The sequence below is a fragment of the Equus caballus genome, chromosome 1, assembly GCF_041296265.1.
Source record: "Equus caballus isolate H_3958 breed thoroughbred chromosome 1, TB-T2T, whole genome shotgun sequence".
NCBI lineage: Eukaryota > Metazoa > Chordata > Mammalia > Perissodactyla > Equidae > Equus > Equus caballus.
Window position 1 is genome coordinate 156,483,042 of NC_091684.1, and position 9,576 is coordinate 156,492,617.

Consider the following 9,576-nt stretch of genomic DNA (forward strand, 5'->3'; position numbering starts at 1 on the left):
GGAAAATAACCAAAATAAGAGTCTAATGAAACCACTGCAACATGGACTTACATCAAGACTTTATTAATCAAATAGCAAGTATAAGGCTCCTCAGTACAGAGGATCATGGTAATTTTTTGTGTTTCAAGTATTCAGTGTTATATCAAAGCCAACAGCTAATAATCTCAGAATATTTAAGACTTTTCTCTGTCTAAGGTACTATCAGCCAACCTTATAGTAAATACTTGTTTGCTGTTTTCCATGGGATTTATCCTCAAAGGGACCCAGCCTCCTCTTCAATCAAGCAGCTCCGGATCTTTGGGGAAACTGAGGCAAGAATTTGAATTCTTACTATGGTGGCTCAATTCATATCTGTCTACTAGACCTATACGACGTCTGCTTATATGGTTACGCCATCTAAAGTATTTCATCCCTAGGGAGTCTGTGATTCCTTAGCTATTGCCACAGACCAATTCAAGTCAAAGATCTAATTATTATTCCATTCTACAGACTTAGAGAAACTATACCCAACTTTACTTTGAGTAAAGTATACTTACTACCCTAGGCTTCAATTATTACTATAAAACCAGAGAGTCTTTTCAGTAGTGTCATTTCTGGCTTAAACAGAATATTAACACAGATCTCAAAATTATTGATATTTCCCTACTGCTGAACTCTCTCAGGAAATATGGTTAAGGTGTGACTGAATACCTTGTACGTAATAAGTGAACACCATTTCCATCTTCCTGTCTGTGGACAGGAATGGGGTCCACTCTCTGTTATTGTAGACAAATTACAATGTTAGACCTCTAAATACATAAGAGTTGACTCCAGACTATAATTAAACTTAAGTGAATATGACCATATTGATGAACTTGGCATGACCAAAGCTTATTTTCTTCTCTGTGGTCAAAATTCTATACCATCCTTTTTCATACATAAAGTTTCTTCCATGAAACTTATAAAGATCCTGTAACTCTTCTGATATGTAAGCAATCTCCTCCTGACCAGATCTTCAAATTTTCCCCAAGACTATGTTGGGGTATAGTTCCTGTTTTGTGTCTGGAACAATGGGAGTATGCTCTTAGAGGCAACTGCCCTAGGTGACGTTCTTAAAGTACTTTAAGCAGAGGAAGGCTGATTTCTTTAGATGGAGGAGGGGCTGTTTTCCAAAGCAAACAAGTGTTGGGCAATTTAGGAGAAACATGGTTCCCAGCTTCTTCTGTCTAATCAAATGTTCTCATGCCAAGTCTCAATATCTCAACCTATTCCAAACAATGCCATATTTGCCTAAGATATGACAAAGTAATGGATCTCTACAGCCAGTACAATTGAGTATTGAATCTAAAGTTCAACCATATTTTCCTAGTAGCTACATAAGGTAATGGATTCCTTTACAGTCTCTAGAGAAGCTTTCTGACAGTCTCCACCAGTACCTTCAGTTCAAAGTTGAAGCCTGTGCCTACTTTTCTTTAATAAGTTCTTCAACACGGTCAAAGGCATCCAGTCTGTAATCTTCATACTTACCCTTGCTCCACTGCAATCAAGTAGCTATGATAATTTCCCAACTAATTTTCCTATTCTGACATTCCGTCACAGATACCCATCAATAATGTTTTAAGGAAGTGCGATGTCATTAAATACTATAGATTACCATTGTCCCATTGTTCCTCTGGTAGAAGAATATCCGTGCCTCATCAAACCCAAAATCTCAACTGAAGGCTTAGTTACTGGGGGCTCTTCTCATAACAAATGTTTTATCAGTAAGAATTTAGCCCATAAGTAGAAAGCATAATCTGAAAATATTCTGAAGGAACGTAGTGAAAGGGCTACCTACAGATCATTCTTAATTGAACTGAAAAAAGATGTTGAGATACTCAAGAGTGAGCAAGGTAGGGGGCAGGATTATTAGTCTTAGGATTGAAAGGGCTATAGGAAATTAATGTTATCAAAGCTTGGTGAGAGCTGGAAAATGGAGAAAGGACTTTTTCCACACTCAGGCTGTGTTAGAACCTGCACCTGGTTAGAGGAGTGGAAGCAATAAGGAGAAGCAAAGTCAGGTTTTGAAGACAAGTATTATCTTGCAAGCATCTGTCTATGAGATACATGCATGGACTAGACATCTGTGGCTCCTTCTCTGTCAAGGTTCTCAGGTTTCTCTGCTCAAATACTCTGTCCCATGTATCATGGTCTTGTTTCTAACTTGAACTGCAGCTTTAACATAGGAGAGCTGTCTGTTGTGCATTCAGTCTCTGATAGCTCTGCTTGCTAGTGAATCATGAACCTGCTTTTGGCACAAGTTGTCTATTGCAGCAGGAGATGAGGAAATAAGGCTCAGCACATCCTGTGTCTGTAGTTGACTGACAAGAATCTGTTATCGTTTTTAAAGACTTCTAAGTCAGTTAACAAAAACGACAAACTCCACAATCCTTATTAACATTGCTCCTATGCCATTCAAGTGGTGGATTTGCTGCTGTTTCTCCTTATACCTCTACATCATCCTGATTCACCAAAGGGTACATCTAAGTATTAGGATGCTTGGAAGATTGGCAAGAATTATTATGAACTTATTGCCCCAGTCAATGGGGCTCCTTTTACTCTATGACTATCAAGTGTTTTAGCATCTGTATCCCTTCCTGTGTTTCTGCTTTCTAGTACCATTTCTGTACCAATTTCTTTAATGTGGTTAACCCTCAAATGTGTGGACTGAGACAGGTACTGAGTACAAGTATTTTATTTGAGAATTGATGTCACAGTAGAAGATTGTGGAAAGAGAAAGAAAGTGATGAGGAAAAGCCAAAGTAAGAATGTATTTTTAAGGTAACCATTATGACCAATGAGGTAGCCTATTCCATTAGAATCTTCTGAGACTCATACAGGATACCTCCCAGTATAGTTTGACTATTAGACGCTAGAGCACTGGTCGACTGGCTCCTGTCTCTAATTGGTCAAAAGTTCCCCCTGAAGGTGTTAAGTGTACACTTCTGGGCTACCCTTGTTTAAGTACACAGCAAGATTACTTGGCATCAGAATGCCCAGGGACACAAAGGGAGAAGATGCACAGCATATACTTGAGGTACTGGGTAATGTGCTCATGGCAAGAAATGTCTGAGCTTCCTCAACTGTTCACCATGGCTGAAATCAAGTGGCTAGAAAGGATATGACAGAGGCACCAGGATTATCTGCACAGATGGATAACTGAGCAGACAAGGCTAACAAATGTAAATGTGATGAAGGAGCGTCTCTTACCTGTTAAGGGTCTGAAAATTTCACAGAATTTTCCATACAGGGGATTTTCCTGAGGTTCTTTAGGTGCAGCAATATCCTTATATCTATGGATGAATCCTTTAAGGCTAATGTAGCCCAAGTCTGAGATAAGGCCAATCACATGGGATGCAGAAGGTCTAGCCTATCAAGATGAACAAGTGAAGGAGATTAACAACAAGTTTTTAATTTGTTAAGTGTAAACACTGAATTCATTTATTTGGTTCACTAGAGTAGCCTCAAGTTTTATAAAAATCCATTCATAAAGCTCTACTCACAGTGAGAACCAGAAATAATAGTCCGGTTTAAAATTGCTTAACATCCTGTGTCTTTCAATATGTCAGTTTCTCTGACTGTGTAACCATAGCTGGCAATAACACCTCGTCTCCATTTGATGCCTGTCCTGCCTGGGCATCAGGCCAAAAGTTCTCAGGATGATGGTCCGTAGCTGGAGTGAAGACGGGTTGCTTCAGAAGCAAGGTTGCCTTTGCTTAGTCAATAGGAAGCTTTTTGCCTATAGCCATAGCTAAGTTTAAGTATAAACAAATTTTTTCCCATTTCTGTTTCTGGGTTAGTTTTCATTCCCTAATATATTCTACCCCGTAGACAATGTAGAAGAAATCTTTCAGTACTTAGTCTACTAATCTTTCACCTGAAAATATTTAACTGTTTCAATCTACTCACCCTAAGAATCTGATTTAAAACATTTTTTTTAAATACCCATTAAACAACATAAGCTAATCTTGGATCTGTTACCAGTCCAGATCTTGGGCACCTTTGTTGAACTCATTTAGCCACATTTAGCGCATCCCCTCTTTCTACACGCTTCCAATGTACAAAGCAATGTAATTTGAAAAACAATATGTACATACAGTACTTACAACTTCTGAGTTAGTAGAAGACATATAGTTTGACGTCATTCAGTATTTTTCCAGGCATCTCTACCTAAACAACGTGTGGGACGATACTTCCATCAAGCTAGAGAGGAACGATGCTGATTCTCCTTCAAGTAGACTGTAAAAGGCTCTTGACTTTCTTTCACTGGCAAAGAGGACAGATCAGTCCCAAAATTTCTCATCCAAATATGATATGCCCAGAATTATTCTAGATCCTATCCTTAAGAAGAAGACTCTTCTCATGAGTGACAGAGGAAGCAAGGAGTATCAGCCCACCTTATTACTTGTGAGCCAATTTTGACGAACAGAATGTAATATTAAAAAATACACTTTTTAAAATCAAACTTCTTAAAAGAAAAAGTGAAACAGTCAAAAATCGTTAACAAGAACTTATTATAAATAATCTGGAATAGGAATAAATATTTGTAAGCCAAAGAAAAGCTTCAGGTGACTTAAAATAAACACTGGTATTTCATGACATAAAAACTTTTTCATTTTTTTTTTTAGAGATTGGCACCTTATGCTAACAACTGTTGCCAATCTTCTTTTTTTTCTTAAAGATTGGCACCTGAGCTAACAACTGTTGCCCATCTTCTTTTTTCTTTCTCTTTTTTTCTTTCTGCTTTTTCTCTCCAAATCCCCCAAGTACATAGTTGTATACTTTGGCTGTGTGTCCTCCTAGTTGTGACACGTGGGACACCACCTCAACGTGGCTTGATGAGTGGTGTCATGTCCACGCCCAGGATCCGAACTAGCAAAACCCTGGGCTGCAGTAGCGGAGCACACCAACTTAACCACTCGGCCACAGGGCCAGACGCAAAAACTTTTTCATCTTAAAAAATAAATTAAAATTAGAAAATTCAAAATGACACAAAATAAAAATAAAGTAAACATTGAATATTGAAACCAAATAAGCTAAAGGAAAGAACTAAGTGGAATTAACTATATAAAATGAAAGACATGAATCAACTCGATTTAATTCAATTTAACTAACTTTAACACAACTAAATAAACTACATACATGAAATTCAACTCAATTAAATGAAAAAAAGAGAAAGACTTACCATGCCCAGCAGGTGCAAGGGGAGGGAGTCTGCCATCTGGCGTCCCCCAAGCCAGGTCCTTGCACCTGGAAAAGCACATGTTGCATGCTTCATGGACCAGTAAAAAAGCTCCCCACCCCACCCTACCCTGCTCCCAGCCATCCCACCGCCACCACCCAAGGCAGCATGGAACATGCAGCCTACACTTTTTCTGGCCTTTGGCCTTCCCAAGAGCCTTTAGGGCAGCCTCTCAGGGCTGCCACAAAAGCCACGTCTCCTGAATTCCAGCTATGTGACAGGGTCTGTGCAGCAACCTGGGAATGTTCCCATTCTGCAATGTCTGCAGGACTCGAGATGAAGTTCCTCCATGAGGTAATTACTTTAAGGAGCTCCTCAGAGTGACAGAGGCTGCAGCAGGAGGTTGGAGAAGTCAGGAACTGTGGACATGAGAAACACAAATGCAGCAGTGGGGAGCAGTGATGGCACAAGGTCAGAGAGGAACCTGGCCCAGGCCTTGGCTGGTGCACCTATGCAGGAGCTCAGCCAGACAAGGTCCATCCAGCAGCTGTGCAGAACCAGGAGAAGCACTATAGCAGTTATGAGACCACCACTGCAGCCAGTTCCAAACCCAGCCCAGGAGATGCCCTGCTCAGCATGGTGGAGACCAATAAACTTACACAAAGTTGGGGCTGAAACTTTTGGAAATTGATGCCTTCAACCAGGAGGCAGGCTCCAAGGACAGGCTGGTTGCAGACCACTCTTCAATTCCATGACCTTGTGGCAACTAGAGAAACAGGCATCTGCCACTGAAATTGCTTGCTGAACCAGAAGCTGGGGAAGAAAAAAAACCCTGGGGGAGGATGATGACCCCCTGCTGGATGACACTGTAGCCTGAACTCAGTAGAGCTGGCAGCTTCAGATGGAGATGTGCCTGGCAGAGAAGAGGGCCAACTTACTAGAGGAAATGGTCCAAGAATTTGGTATTGGCACTGGTGGAAGAAGAGGTTGGTTGGGCAGGGCAGCATGACCTGTACAGTGTCCAGGGTCACCTTCATAGCCTCCCTATGGAGCATGCCATCGATTCCTTCCAAGACAGGGAGACTGTGATACTCCCCTGCAAGGACAAAGATGTAGAATAGGAGGAGAACGATGCGCTAGTGACTGTGAACCTGGAGCAGGCACACCGTGGAGCAGCAGAAGAGGAAGCCTGAATATCTGCCCTCTATAGAAGAAGAGAATTTATGTGAAGTGGCATCAAAAAGTCCCTCTGTATCCGGTTCAAATGCTCTAAGAAGGAGTTTGATGGCAAGCAGCCACATTCCTCTCCTTGACATGGGGGCGAATCTGCCTTCAGCCATTGGTAATGGGAACTGCAGGAGATCCAGTCAAACTGCAGTTTCAGGCTCATTTCCTGAGCAAGGGAGAATCCCAGCCCACCTCTGAACACCTCACTCCCATTGGGGTGGTGGCCTTTAAGAAGACAAAGGAGAGAGAAAAGAAAAACTGTAAGGAGAGTTAGGAGGTGGTTTTTCAGAGCAATGACTTTGTGCTCCTTAGGAACCAGACTCCAGACAGGGACTTTGGTTCTAGATTGCAAAACCAGGGTGTATAATGAATCGGATTCCCCAGATGGAGGAGAATTAGCAATCAATGCCTCAAGTCCACATTGTTATGACTCCCAAGTGGAGAACAAGGATATCATAGATGAAGAGGAGTGTGGAGTTCTGCTATTGGGGTCCCCATAGATGCTAGAAAACAAAGCATAGATAGTGCTGCAGAAGCAGCTGGGGAAGGGTCATCAGCAGGGGTGGGAGTAACAGCAATAAGAGCTGCAAGATAGTGGCAACAAAGTGGTGGAGAGCACAAAGAAGCTAAAATTTGGCCAGTGAGTTGACAGGAGAATGAGGTTCCGGAGTGAAAGAATGCCGTAAAGTGTACCACCACTTCAGAATTCTGCAGAGACTTAGGGGGAAAACACCACATATGAGGAGACTAGGGGCAGCAAGAGCAGCTCATGGACTTTGAACCAAATGAGGAACATAGGGAACACTCAGCCAAACTCTCCTCTGGGATCAATGGGAAGGAAACATCAGCTGGAGTACAGTCCACCTGGATGAGCTAAAGCAGCAGTGGGGTTCCTTTGCCTCTTACACCATCATTCTGGATGAGAAGCCCATCTTGAATAGAGAGCTGGCAATGTGCCTGCTTTTGTGTCAGAACAAAGGACTGCTAGAGATCATGGTGCAGAAGGTGGCCAGGGTGAAGGTGCTCAATGGGCTCCTAACCTCAGTCTTATACTTCTTCAAGGACAAGATGACCATCAATGACATTTATGGCCAGCAGGAAGAGTACTGTGGCTTCACTCAGGATTTCAAGGAAAAGGATGGCTGTAAGTTGCATCTTTAAGATCAAGTATATAGACAAAATGGACCAGAAGCTCATATCTAAGGAAGTTTCCACCAGCTGTCCCATCCCTTCCATGGGAAGGACTCAAGCTAGATGAAGACAAGGAGATGGATGAAGAAGTTGCTTGAGGAGGCACCCCTGAAGAAGATGAGCTCCAGCAACACACCCACAGGTATGATTTGTGCTGGGAGAAACAATGGCCCAGAAGACACCACACATCCTGCTCTGTGGCAGCAGCAATAGCATCAATGCCAGCACCCATCACCAAGCAAACCAAACCTCTCATGTCTGATACCCTCTCTAAATTTAATTAAATAAAATTCCCTTCTTATTTTTTCTCCCTGATCATGGTGCACATTCCAGGATTGGAACTGAGAGGAGGGGCAAGTCAATTCAGGTAGGAACTCAAGCTGTTCCACCATCGGACCAGCTTGGTTCTGCAACTCACCTTCAGCTGTGTGACCTCAGACATGTCAATGAACATTTCTGAGCCTCATTTTTGCCATTTGAAAGATTAAAACACCCAGTCTTTGTGGAATGTTTTTCAAAGATCAAATGTCCTTGTTCATTTACTCAGTAAGTCATTTGCCTGGAATTCTGACTTGAGCAAGCCCAGTAGAATTCAAAAACATGTGACTTAGGGTCGAGCAGCTGATAGGTGAGAGCTGGCCATCAAATGACAAAAATTATAAAAGATTGTTCTCAAAATTATAAAAGATTGTTGTTTTAATCAGGTATGATAACTCGCAGACAAGGAAATGACTAACACAAAGGAAGGAGTTTTTATACTCACAGATCCCTAGAAAGAGGAGGCACAGCACAGCACACCATGGGAAAACAGCAGGGTTCGTCAGGAGGCAGAGGGAGCAAGGGGAAAACATGAGTTAGAGCCTTTATTGTAGGTACTGCAGGATAGGAAAGGCAAGGCAGGGTAAACAAGGTTAGTCAGGTTTGGCTAGTTTGGATAATTTCAGTGGGCTTTGGGGTAAAGGGACTATCTAGTGATACCTGGTCCTGGAGTGAATAAGGCAGAGGAATAGTGGACCAAGTCTGAGAGCCCCATAAAGTACATTAAACTCTTACCAGATACATGATTTTCAAACATTTTCTCCCATTCCATAGATTGCCTTTTCATTTGTTGATTGTTTCCTTTGATGTATAGAAGTTATTTTACTTTGATATAATTCCACTTATTTATTTTTGCTTCTGTTGCCTATGTTTTTGGTGTTGTATCCAAAATTCATTACCAAGACCAGTGTCAAGGAGCTTTTCTCCTATGTTTTTTCTATTAATTTTATGGTTACATGTCTATGTTTAAGTCTTTAATCCATTCTGAGTTGATTTCTGTAGATAGTGTAAGATAAGTGTTCATTTTCATTCTGTGCATGTGGGGACTCTATGATTTGTTGCATAGACTATCCTTCCCCCAATTTATACTCTTGGTGCCCTTGTGGAAGATTAGGTAACCATACAAGCATGGGTTTGTGTCTGAGCTCTCTATTGTGTTCCATTGGTCTGTGTGTCTGTAGTAATCCAGTACTATACTGTTTTGATTACTATAGCTTCGTAATATAATTTGAAATCAGGAAGTTTGATGACTCCATATTTGTTCTTCTTGCTCAAAATTGCTTTGATTATTAGGGTTCTTTCATGGTTTCATATGAATTTTAGGATTTTTTTCTATTTCTGTAAAAAATGCTATTGGAATTTTGACAGGGATTGCATTGAATCTGTAGCTTACTTTGGGTAGTATGGACATTTTAACAATATTAATTATTCCAATCCATAAACACAGGATATCTTTCCATTTATTTATGTCTTCTTCAATTTCTTTCATTGATGTTTATAGTTTTCAGTGTACAGATCTTTCACCTCCTTGGTTAAATTTAGTCCTAAGTGCTTTATTCTATGTGCAAATGGGATCGCTTCATAATTTATTTTTCAGGCAGTTTGTTGCTAGTGTATAGAAATGCAACTGATTTTTGTAA

The 9,576-nt window shown here is 41.1% G+C and overlaps 1 long non-coding RNA gene and 1 pseudogene across 1 annotated transcript; one reads left to right on the top strand and one right to left on the bottom strand.

The window, feature by feature from the left end:
• Positions 1-3,197: 3,197 nt before the first annotated feature.
• On the bottom strand, positions 3,198-5,300 carry LOC138917340 (uncharacterized). The gene is made up of 3 exons (XR_011425196.1): positions 5,204-5,300; positions 4,125-4,284; positions 3,198-3,388 (listed from the first exon to the last, which is right to left on the bottom strand). It is a non-coding gene; the product is annotated as an uncharacterized lncRNA (long non-coding RNA).
• A 1,245-nt stretch (positions 5,301-6,545) lies between these two features.
• Positions 6,546-7,880, top strand: LOC138918745 (U4/U6.U5 tri-snRNP-associated protein 1 pseudogene; annotated as a pseudogene).
• Positions 7,881-9,576: the final 1,696 nt, after the last annotated feature.